The following is an 11,156-nucleotide window of genomic DNA, read 5'->3' as shown; positions in this document are numbered from 1 at the left end:
GGCATCAGAAAATTTTTTCTTTTACATCCTAGAACGCCAGAGCAGAAATCGATTTTGCTCAGTGTTTTAAAAGTACTGACAGGTATTTAGCTGGTGTGGAAGAAGGTTAATTATAAGGTAATATACATCAAAGTATATTCTTTTCAGTAAAAGGGGTGAGAGCTTTCACCAAAATGTCACTAAGTTGATAAAATTTATCACCAAGGAAATACTAATATATTACTATTGCTAATCACTCAGTCGTGTCCGACTCTTTGCAACCCCACAGACTGTGGCCCTCCAGGCTCCTCTGTCCATGTGATTCTCCAGGCAAGAATACTGGAGTGGGTTGCCATTCCCTTCTCCAGGGGAATCTTCCCAACCCAGGGATCAAACCCGAGTTTCCTGATTGCAGGCATATTCTTAACCATCTGAGCTACAAGGAAATACTGTGCTAGATGAACTTGACACATATAGATGTTGGCCTCATTTAGGACAAAACACATTTGGAAATTGCCAGCTGAGTTTGAGGGGAATGGCTTATTTCAATAAAACACATCACATGCAATGTGTTAACAAATGTAAAATGGGAAACAAATAGGAACACTTGCCCTTTCTGCCAAGTCTACCAGTGGTGACTTATTTTTATATGGAAAAATGACAGTTCACAGATTCACTGGTTTCTTCCTTCTCTTTCCATATGGAAATGATTACCTTTTTGCTGTTTTTCTTATCAACTGTTGCTATGATTTAAAATACTGAACCATATCTTATTTCGAAGGAATGTAAAAAGTGGTCTCTTCATCTGCTAAAAGGCACACCCACTGCTGTGTTTTGTTAACCAAGAGTACTTAAAAATAATTAGATCATAATTTTTACAAGATAAAGTTAAAAGTAATAATTTAGCATTGCAGAGATCCCAAACACTGAAACAGTTTCCCAAACCAAACCAGCCTTAATGAAGCTCTGTAACTGAATTATACCTCAGTAGGGGGTAAGCTGGTTCTGAGGAACTTTGCCAAGTTAAGCTTAAAGAAAGTCATAAGTTGAAAGCATTTTATATTTGAGAAAAGAAAGCATAAAGTACCAGTGGGAACAAATGTATTTCTAATTTGCCAACTCATGGACTCAATGGCAGGTGACTATTGGAGGTTAACTCCAATTAGAGCCCTGGGTTCACTCATTTATGTGAGTTGAACTTTTTTTATGTACATTATTTTTTAATAAACAACTGCATCATTTGGTAGGTGTGGATACCTAAATATGTGTGAAATTGTTTTAAATGTTTACATGAACAATTTTTTTTCTTATCTAGTTTGAATAATGTAAAGTGTTTGCTATTAGAGTTGTGATAACTTAAAAATGAACCAAAAAGTTGATGCCAGAGCTTCAAAATAAGGGCTGGTATTAGAAAGGTCTGGAGGAGGGCATGGCAGCCCACTCCAGGATTCCTGCCTGGCGAGTCCCATGGACAGAGGAGCCTGGTGGGCTGCAGTCCATGGAGTCGCAAAAGAGTCAGACACCACTTAGCGACTAAACAACAACAAAATGACCAATCAGCTAAGTCAACGATGGAATCATAACTTCCTGGGCAGAGACATCCACAAGCTCCAAATATGTAATTTCTTTTTTAAAGAAATATTTATTTATTCATTTGGCTGAACTGGATCTTAGCTCTGCTGCTCAGGATCTTCGATCTTTGTTGTGGCTTGCAGAATTTTAGTTGCAGCGTGAGGGATCTAGTTCCCTGACCAGGAATAGAACCTGGGCCCCCTGCACTGGGGAGTGATGAGTTTTAGCCACCAGACCACGAGGGAAGTCCCTGAACATGTAATTTCTTAGATTACTGAGTAACTGATATACTATGTGTCACTCAGACATTATCCCACAGAGCCAAGAGGTACCCCTGTAGGCAGTGAGTGCAGTATAAAGTCAGGCCTACTTCTTATTTTAATCAAGCCTTTTCACTCTTCTCCATTTGTGCTTTTCTTAAGAACTAACTCTTTGACACAGATGTACAGAACAGACGTTTAGACTCTGTGGGAGAAGGCAAGGGTGGGATGATCTGAGAGAACAGCATTGAAACAAGTATACTATCAAGGGTGAAACAGATCACCAGCCCAGGTTGGATGCCTGAGACAAGTGCTCAGGGCTGGTGCACTGGGAAGACCCAGAGGGATGGGATGGGGAGGGAGGGGGGAGGGGGGATCGGGATGGGGAACACATGTAAATCCATGGCTGATTCATGTCAATGTATGGCAAGAACCACTACAATGTTGTAAAGTAATTAGCCTCCAACTAATAAAAATAAATGGGGGAGAAAAAAAAAGAACTAACTCTTTAAGCAGTAGAACCTGTTTCTTCCCATTCATTCTCTCTTGCTTCGATCTTTGAGGGCTCCCCCACAACACCTTACCAATATTAGCAACACCTTTCTCTCTTCTTTAACCTGTCCCTCAGAACTCAGGAAGTGTGCCCACCGTTCACTGCTTTCAGTCCATTCATTCATCCAGCCAGTATCCATTCAGTGCCAGGCACTGCACAAATGTTAAGGATATGTGGACCAATACCACAAAGTCTAAATGAAGAAGCTTACAATGTAGCTAAGTCTCTTTCCGTATCTGGAGCTACAATTCTAGCTTCCTAATTATTGCTTACTATTTTGCCCAGGGCTTCCCAGGTGGCTCAGTGGTAAAGAATCCACCAGTGCAGGACATGCAGGAGACACGGGTTTGATCCCTGGGCCGGGAAGATCCCCTGGAGGAGGAACTGGCAACCCACTCCAGTATTCTTGCCTGGGAAATCCCATGGACAGAGGAGCCTGGCGGGCTACAGTGCACGGGGTCACAGAGTCAGACACGACTGAGCGACCGAGAACACAGCACACAAACATCTTTCCCATGTCCACATTCAGTTTTTTTTTCTTTAAACAGGGAAGCTGTGGTACAAGGTAAAGAACAATGAACCGGGACCGCTAGTCTAGGCTTTTGGTTTGTCTGGAACATCTCCTCACTGGCGCTGTAGACTGCTCTGCAGTGTACATACCAGTGATTCTTCTCCTGACCACCATGTTTATCACACTTGCATTCCTGTCCAAATTTTGTCTTAAAACATGCTCCATATGTTCCCATCCTGCTATTCTCTCCCCATGAGCCCAGGGTTTGGCAGCCAACCCTTTCTTGTACTTCCACCTACCTTCCAAATATGGTTTTGTCCACCAACTTGTCATTTTTGGCAAATAATAACAGTTATTTAAGAGATATTTGCTCATCTATATCAATCACATTGTTTCCTATGGGTTTTAGGAATGTGAGCGTAAAAAATCTGGCTTTATATTTTTAACTAGATATCTTCTTATTCCTACACTCTGAAATGTCTCAGATGAAGCAATGTCAGCCTTATTAGTAAATGAAATCCCATGTCCCACTAGCAGGAATGTTAAGAAAAACAATGTAAATATTTTAAGTTTCCAGAGAACACAGTGTCAGGTCAGTGTTGGAGAAGATATGGCTTCAAGGGAGAGGAGGGAAAAGATAGAAGAGCCTAATCATTTAGGCTCTAGGGAGCAAGTGATGCAAAAAAGAGATGAAAAGGAAGGTCAGAGAAATGATGATGATGATCCCAAAGAACTGCTAATAGTTTACAAGCGTTTAAAAAAGACTCGATGGTTTTCGAATTACGGATTTTACCTAATGATAAAGAAAAAAAATCCAAGAATAACTTACACAAATAGCATAGGGAGTTCCCTGATGGTCCAGTGGTTAGGACTCTGCACTTTTGCAGGCAAAGGGCCTGGGTTCAACCCCTGGTTGGGGGATTAAGGGCCTGGAAGCCACAGCAGTGCAGCCAAAAGAAAAAAAGAACAGTATAAAGAGAAACAGCAAGCTAAACTACGTGTCACTTAGCAAATAATCCTGTCTTACTTGAATTTATTTCCTTTGCCAATGATGGAGCCAATACAATGGACACTTTCATGGTTTCTCTTGTCCTATTTGGGTTTAATTATTTACATGGTAAGTACACAAAAACTCAGGTTTTCGCGCGATCTTTTTTTCCAACATTTGCTGTCCAATAAGATAGCCATTAGACACATGTGGTTAGTAAGTATAAAATACATGCTGGATTTTGAAGATAATATTAGTAAAATCATGTAAAGGATTAATATTTTAAACTGTGTAAATGATATTTTGGACACAATAGGTTAAATAAATTATCCAAATTGGTATAATACCTGTTTCTTTTTATATTTAATCTTTCCATATTTTAAAGTGCAGGTACTAAAATTTTAAAAATTAGATATTTGGCTTGCATAATATTTCTGTTGGAGAGGGCTATTCTAGACATTTCAGGAGCAAAATCCTGGGAATTGTAGAAACTGGAGTTGAACAAAGCTTGTCCTTACTAGGTGAGAGTTCATGGGAACAAGATAGGAAGAGAAACATGACAGGAGGCAGAAAGGTGGGAATTTCCTTTTGTAAAAAAGAGGCCTTTGCTTAAGCTCGGCTCATGTGACCAGCATGAAAGAGGCAGGATATGAGCTTAATTCAACAAACATCCATCGAACACCTGCAAGGGAAGACTGTGCAAAGATGAGGAAATTTTAAAATGAGGTAAACCTGCCTCCTCCCCTTACGGAGTTCACCATTTGGTGTATTTCTTGCGGCACAATCTATGCCTGGCTCATGTAGATACTCTCTGTTTACTGAACAGAGTATAATACAAATGTCTAACAAACTCTGGAAGAGACATAAAGCTGCAAAACTACAGACAAACAATAAAACCCATTAAAGGACCCATATTAGCAACAGATCTCACAGCTATTAGATGCAACTAAGGACCTGGAAATAGAATTGAAAATATTTTGTTTCTGAAGTCATCTTATATCAGTAGAAGCCACTTAAGGCAATATAAATTCAAACACCATATTAAGAGAGTGAAAAAGTGCCTTGGCTTGCAAGTCCTGGTCTAAAATCTAAATTCCATCTCTGGGCTCCTGTATGTGCATGCTCACTTCAGTCATGTCCATCTCTTTGCAACCCTGTGGGCTGTAGCTCACACAGGTTCATCTGTCCATGGGATTCTACAGGCAAGAATGCTGGAGTGAGTTGCCATGCCCTCCTCCGGGGGATCTTCCCAACCCAGGGATTGAACCCAGGTCTCCCACACTGCAGGTGAATTGTTTACCATCTGAGCAACCAGGAAAGCCCAAGAATACTGAAGTGGGTGGCCTATCCATTCTCCAGGGGATCTTCCCAAGCCAGGAATCGAACCAGGGTCTCCTGCATTGGCTAGTAGATTCTTAATCACTGGACCACCAGGGATGTCTCCCTTGCATTTTTTTTTTTTTAACAAAGTTATAAACATCCAACACAAACATAAAATAACTCAAATTATTTTTAAAAGGATGTTAAGACCTGGAGATAGTTTGAAGAACAGAGGGATAAGTCAAACGAATCAGAAGCCAGCAACAAGGGGTGGAAGTAGTAATTGGCCTCATCATTCTGAACTATCACAGAAATAGGGAGTAGGAATGCCAGGATGCCCCAGGTTGAGTCAGGCGCAGAGGAGGGAGAAATGAAAGACTTTGGGGTCCTACTGTCTCACCATGTTCTTCTAACGAACACTGCCCACTGGATGGGAGGCTAGTAAATATATCAAACACAAAGTCTGGGAGCAGCCTGAAAAAAAAAAACTGTATAAAGTCAGAAATCATTTATGTATGAAAGAATCTTTTATCTCCTCCTTGCAGAGACCAGGCATGTCTTTTATGCTCAGATTCTTTTTTTTTTTTTTTTAATGCTCAGATTCTTTATGTTTGAAGGACATGCAGAACATCTGCAAATTTCTTTGATCTTACATTTTTCTACAAGTCCTATTTTGCAGCTTCCTTTTTTTGTCTTCTAAAATTGTGCAAAGCACTTGCACACCCATGCTTTTGCCAGATAGGTATCTCATTTCATCTGCTTCCCTCCAAAAGCCAGGAACAGTCACACCCCAATTCTCCCAGGCTTCAAAAACTGTGCACCCTCCTGAGAGCAGAATACTCAAGTTCTGTGCCCCTCTTCTCTACCCAAGGATTATGACACAGTAAATCTCTCCTTCTGAACTCTGGTGCTCCCGGTGAGTGGTATGACTGTGGTCATATGTCATTGATTCTGAACTCCTACCCAAGCCAACTTCAATAAGCATAACTCATTTACTGAAGCGTGTAAACAACCCCAGCACTGAAGCAGCCAAATGGAAAGCTGCCTTTACCACACGCTCTAGAAGGTGTAATAAAGCCATGATTCTGACTTTTTGGCTTGGCAGAGGCGGCTGGGAGGATGCCCTCCCGCTTACTTGGGAATACTAATGGCATCTGGGTTCTAGGTGGCTGCCACTGCTGTCTAGGCGCGCACTGCTGGAATCTTGGACTCTGGTAGAAATATACAGGAAATCACATTGCCAAACTTTTCTCCTTATAAAGACAGACGATCTCTCCAGGAATTACCATCCTCCCGGATCTAGGAGGGAGGAGCCACGGGGGAAGCCAGCAGGATACAACTGTGGGGAGGAATTTTAAAGCAGTTTCCTGTGGCTCTAAGGCCCAGTCACAGGGCCATTCTTTCACAATGGCGCCACATAGCATGGGGCGGCTTCGATGATCACCTACAGCAAAGTACAGTGGACATACATACCACTCTGCAACCGCGGTCCCCAGCATTTTGGCACCAGGGACTGGTTCTCACGGAAGACAATTTTTCCGCGGATTGATGAGGTGGGGTTGAGGGGTGGGGATAGTTTGGGGATGATTCAAGTGCATTTACACTTATTGTGCACTTCATTTCTGTTATTATTACGTCAGCTCCTCCTCAGATCATCAGGCATCAGATCCCAGAGGTTGGGGACCCCTGTTCTAGAGGATTCTCTGAAAAAGTCAAGTTTATTCCCTGACAGGGAGTGGTCTGTGGATGGCTCACTCACTAGGAATTGGGGAGTTGGGAAAACTGTATATATTCCTATACAAGGTCCCACTTTTCTATTGGTGTCTTCCCTTCATATGTTCAAAACAGAACAGTGACTCTCTCCCTCCAACTTGATCCTCCTCCTATTAATATATCCCTGGCTCAATGATCAATAATTATTGCTGTCTGCTCAGAGTTCCCTGGTTCCTTCATGTTTACTCTGTCTTTTACTTCCTCTTTATGTGGATTTTACTTAGGTAGCATCTCCTGCCTGCTTTGGATCTCCGCTAATGCTTCACCCAGGTTATCGCGATACATTCGGCAAACACTCAGCATGAACCTACCCTCTGCTTGGCTCTGAACTTACAAAGGAGAACACAGCAGTGTCTGCCCTGCTGGGGCTTCGGGGTCCAGTTGGAGGAGACAGTGAAGAGGAGGACACAGACCAACCACTGGGCTGGCCAGAAAGTTCCTTCGGGTGTTTTTGTACAGTCATATGGGCAAACCCAGCCTTCCCTGGTGCTCTGGCGGTTGGGAATCTGCCTGTCAGTGCAGGAGGCACAGTTTCAGTCCCTGATCCGGGAAGAGTCCACGTGCTGCGGGGCGACCAAGCGCATGAGCTGCGATGGCTGAGCCCGTGCTCTGCAACAAAGGAACAGTGCGGAGGCAAGCAGCCCCCGCTCCCGCACCCAGACCGAGGCCACACCCGGCAGCAAGGCGCCAGCACGGCCCAAGTTAAATAACAGCTTGTTAAAACAATGGGTAAGATAGTACATTAAAAAAAATATGGGAAAACCCAAACCTACTTTTGGGCCAAGTCAATAGATGTGTATTTTATGTACGTACTTTAAAGGAAACAAAATGAAGCTAGGGAGAGAATAACAGAGGTTGAAGCTTTCTTGGTCTTGGGTCTTGTTTATTCTACCCACCCTCAACACAACCCCCTCACTGGTGCTTCCTGGTGTCTCTCCTGGGGCTTTCCCCTCACCCCACCTCACCCCACCCCTACTTGGAAATTCAAATGCCACACACATCGTCATGCAACCTTTTCTGATCCTTCCTGGTCAGCAATTCTCTTCCTCTTCCCAGTTTTTTTTTTTTTTTTTCTTAAGGCCTCCATCTTCCTCTACATTTGTAGTTAACTGCATATTTGCATAACCCCCAAGAAGACTGTAAGCTCTTGAAGGGAGATCTCTTTTTAACACTTTGTCTCCTCCCTACTGTATCTTAAACCAGGAGAGATTAAAGTGAAAAAAAAAAAATCTTTTCCCCTCCATGTGGCTAATACTACTACTGGCCCTATTTCATAGGGTTGTTATGAAGATCAAATAAAACTCAAGATGTGACAGTGCTTCGAAAAAGAAAAAAGGTGTGTACCTTTTGTACAGACTGCTTTGTAATCATAATCATAGCAAACATCATTCTGGAAACCTGCCCACACAGGATGGCTAAGAGTGGAGCTGCTACAGGGGCGCGCAAAGCAAAGAATGCTCATCTGGTTAAATACCAAACTCTCTGGGGCTATGGCCTTGATTTTCTGCTATCTCACTTTTCCCATCACCTACCTTGTGATCACAAGATGAAACAAGCAAGCAGACACTTGGACTTTTGCACTGGACTTTTCCACGGAACTGAGTGGCTAAGAGCCAGCCAGAACACCTAGGTTTAATTCTTGCTCTACTTCCTTGCTGCCTCCAGCAAATCACTGAACTTCTCTGCCTTTATTTCCTCATGGGGCTGTTGGAAGGATTTAATGATTAAATACAATAATGTAAAACGACACTGAAAGCCCTGCCTGGCACAAAGCAAGCAAGCAAGCCATCATGATCAAAGTCACCATAAATCCACTGTGCTTCCTGGTGCAGGGCACATCAGAGGAGGTCGCTGGGAGCCAAGCTTGACTGCTGCTGGTGTGGGGCTGTGTACAAGGAACACACTGGAGGGGACACGGGAGTGGAAGGGAGGCTGTGCAAAGGGCAGAAGGGAGAAGAGGCATCTCAAGAGTCTCAGGAGTGGGGCCAAACCACGTGAGGTTCGGTAGAGAAAGCTCAGCAGCTATAAGAGGCTTAGGACAGTCTTTCAAGTGAAAGCGATTCTCAAGACATTAGGAAGCGCCCTCAGAAATGAAAGGCAGAAAAAATCCTTCTCTCATCATTTTTGGCTTTCATCTTTTTAAGTTGTAAAAGGAGGTCGAGGACAACAGGGTTCTCTGATGACATGGAGCATTGGGCTTCAGCACTTCCTCCTGGGAGAACTGAACCCAAGCTGTTCTTTGCTGCCTGGTGAGGAGCCAGAGGAAGACAAGAGTAATCTGAACAGCCATTCCCCACCTTCGGGGAAAGGCGGAACCCATCCCTCTTTGCAAATCCCAAACTGCCTCACTCCACAAAAACAATTTTTCCCTCCGTCAGAAACAGACGGGGACACAATTAAGCAATGCTGTCAGGCTGGGTCAGTCACAAGTGGCCTGGAGGGAAAAGCTGCTCATGCTGTTCCCTAAAGGGGGATAAATGGCAACAAAGGGAAATGACGTTTGGAATTAGGTGGGGTGGGGGGAGAGAAAAGTGACCGGCAGAGGCCTCCTTGAATAAACAAGGCTTTTCCCCAAAGGGCTCTGGGTGGAAGGCCATCAAAGCAAGCTGTCCACACTCCTCCCTGGAAACTCAGAAGGCTGGGACTGTTAGCTTAGATAGGTGGCCCAGGGGTCCCTCTCAGCCAAGGATACCCAGAAAAAGCCAGAGCCTACCCCTCAAGAATTCAGGAATGTGGTTTCCAACGCAAACAGATTCTAACACTGCAGAAATACTGCTGGAGTGTGTCCAAGCCTTCCCTTTATGTCCTTTGAGTCATTTGGAAATGGTTAACAAGCGGGCTGAACACCTGGGCTGATTACCCCAGAAGGGGATTTCCAAACAGACCGTGTGCTGTAAAATCATCTCTTCCCTTCCCCAAGCAATTCAGCTCCACTTCGTCTCTGAGGTGTGCCCTGAAAGATGCCAAATTTTCTAACTCTGATTTGAGGCTTTACCGAGTTACAGCAGCAACTGCTGCTGACACAAAGGAACAAGGCGCCAAGTAACTCTGTGCTTTTTAAAAAGGTTTATTTTAAATTAAGAAGAGCAGATGTCCGATGCTTCAAAAAGCCACACATTTGTGGATTTGGCTGACAAAGCCTCTAAGTTGCGTTTCATTTCTGTTCCGAGACTCAGCCAGCCACTCAGAACTGACTCACTCTCTCTGGGCCACAGTTTGGGCCGGCATCCCAACTACAGAGTCTACTATCTCAGACCTCAAATGAATCCAGGGTGTACGGGGAGAGCGGGGGCCATGTAAAACAACTTTTTTTTTTTTTTTTAGTAGCATCAACACCCACACAGCAAACCGTGGAAGGCTAGTAGGTCAAACAGAGTGAGCAAACAGCTGGCACCTGCCTGCCCCAGCGCCGCACAACTCTAAAGGCAATGAGTAAGCAGCTGTCCAGAGCAGGTTTTTGTTATAATCCCTCTTGTGAGTTCTGGTTCAGTATGCAAATACATGCAGGCTATTTGCTGCAGTTCAAGCCCTCATTCTCCAGGCAGAGACATTACCTCAAGTGACCTCTTGGCCTTGCTGGAAAGGGAGGGGCCAGGAGCCCCAGCCCCTGACTACCAGACACAAATGACTCCATTGCTTTTAGAATTTTGAAGAACATCATGTGCTCTCTTTTCTTGTTGTCTTTGAGAATAAAGGAACAAAACAGTTCACAGGCCGCAGTTCTGTGTAGCATTTCATTTACTATGTTTTGGGACTACCAAAGACGCTTTGATCATGCCAGTTAGAGGTGGAATGTTACTTGGCTTTCAAAAATGGCCACTAAAACTGCTTAGGTTGTCTTAACCTTCTGGGAGCACACTAATAACTATTTATCAATAGAATAAACCACTCTTGCGTTTTCCTCTTTTCCACTGTTTGGTTGTGTCGTGCGCCCTGTGGGATCTCCGTTCCCAACCAGGGATTGAACCCACACCTCCTGCGGTGGGGGCATGTAGTCCCAACCACCGGACTGCCAGGGAAGTCCCCCTCGTGTGTTTTTCTAACAGGAATGGGACTTTCAGGTCTATTGGGGAAGACCTGGCAGGCTACCAAATCAGAATTTCCTTTTACTGTTTAAAATCTCTTGATACTTAGCAAATCTCACTGGATATCATAGATGGAGTGTTACCAATAAAGTTATTAAAAGCTGACCATTCCCTT

The sequence above is a fragment of the Cervus elaphus genome, chromosome 5, assembly GCF_910594005.1.
Source record: "Cervus elaphus chromosome 5, mCerEla1.1, whole genome shotgun sequence".
NCBI lineage: Eukaryota > Metazoa > Chordata > Mammalia > Artiodactyla > Cervidae > Cervus > Cervus elaphus.
Note: the sequence above shows the minus strand (reverse complement) of the source record.